Consider the following 933-nt stretch of genomic DNA (forward strand, 5'->3'; position numbering starts at 1 on the left):
ACACTGAGCAGTTTCTAAAGGAATTGACATGGAGTCTGAAAGCAATATCATGAAAGGAGCCCGCCAAATATTTTAAGCAATAGTATAGTATCATCGCTAAAATAAGTACTTTATATATCTTCCAGACCTTACTACTCTGCAGAGCAATTTCTCGTGTTGATGTGCAAATGTATTGCTTATTCTAAAAATATGACTTAATAGATATGTTAGTAGAAAAAACTGTAAAAAGACAAAAAGCTTAGAAGAGAAATGAGATAAATATATTGTAAAATCAATTTAATCAGCGTCACCTGTGGATTCTTCTTTCTACCCCAAGGATCATAAACTTAAAAATTATTTGTAAAGGATTCCTGCTGCCCCAATTAGAGCCAGGTTTATGGGGAACATTTTTGGGAGGGTTGTCAAAGCAATATATTCATCATGCAGGTCAGTCTGCATTGCCTCTGAAACCCTCCCCCTGGCTCCTCGGTTGCCCATCTACCAATACTTGGCAACTTCTATTATATTGTTTTACTTCAGTCAAAAGTAAATCTTGCCCAGCTGGCATGGCTCAGTGGTTGAGCATCGACCTATGAACCAGGAAGTCATGGTTCAATTCCCGGTCAGGACACATGCCCAGGTTGTGGGCTCAATCCCCAGTGGGAGGTGTGCAGGAGGAGGCTGATCAATGATTCTCTCTCATCATTGTTGTTTCTAGCTCTCTTCCTTCTTCTCTGAAATCAATATAAATATATATATACTAGAGGCCCGGTGCACAAAAATTTGTGCACTCGGGGGGCGGGGGGAGGGGGGTCCCCCAGCCCGGCCTGTGCCCTCTCGCAGTCTGGGACACCTCGGGAGATAACGACCTGCTGGCTTAGGCCTGCTCCCGGGTGGCAGAGGGCAGGCCCAATCCCTAGGTGCAGCCCCTGGTCAGGCTCAGAGCAGGGCTGA

The sequence above is a fragment of the Myotis brandtii genome, unplaced genomic scaffold, assembly GCF_000412655.1.
Source record: "Myotis brandtii unplaced genomic scaffold, ASM41265v1 scaffold440, whole genome shotgun sequence".
In the NCBI taxonomy this organism is placed as follows: domain Eukaryota; kingdom Metazoa; phylum Chordata; class Mammalia; order Chiroptera; family Vespertilionidae; genus Myotis; species Myotis brandtii.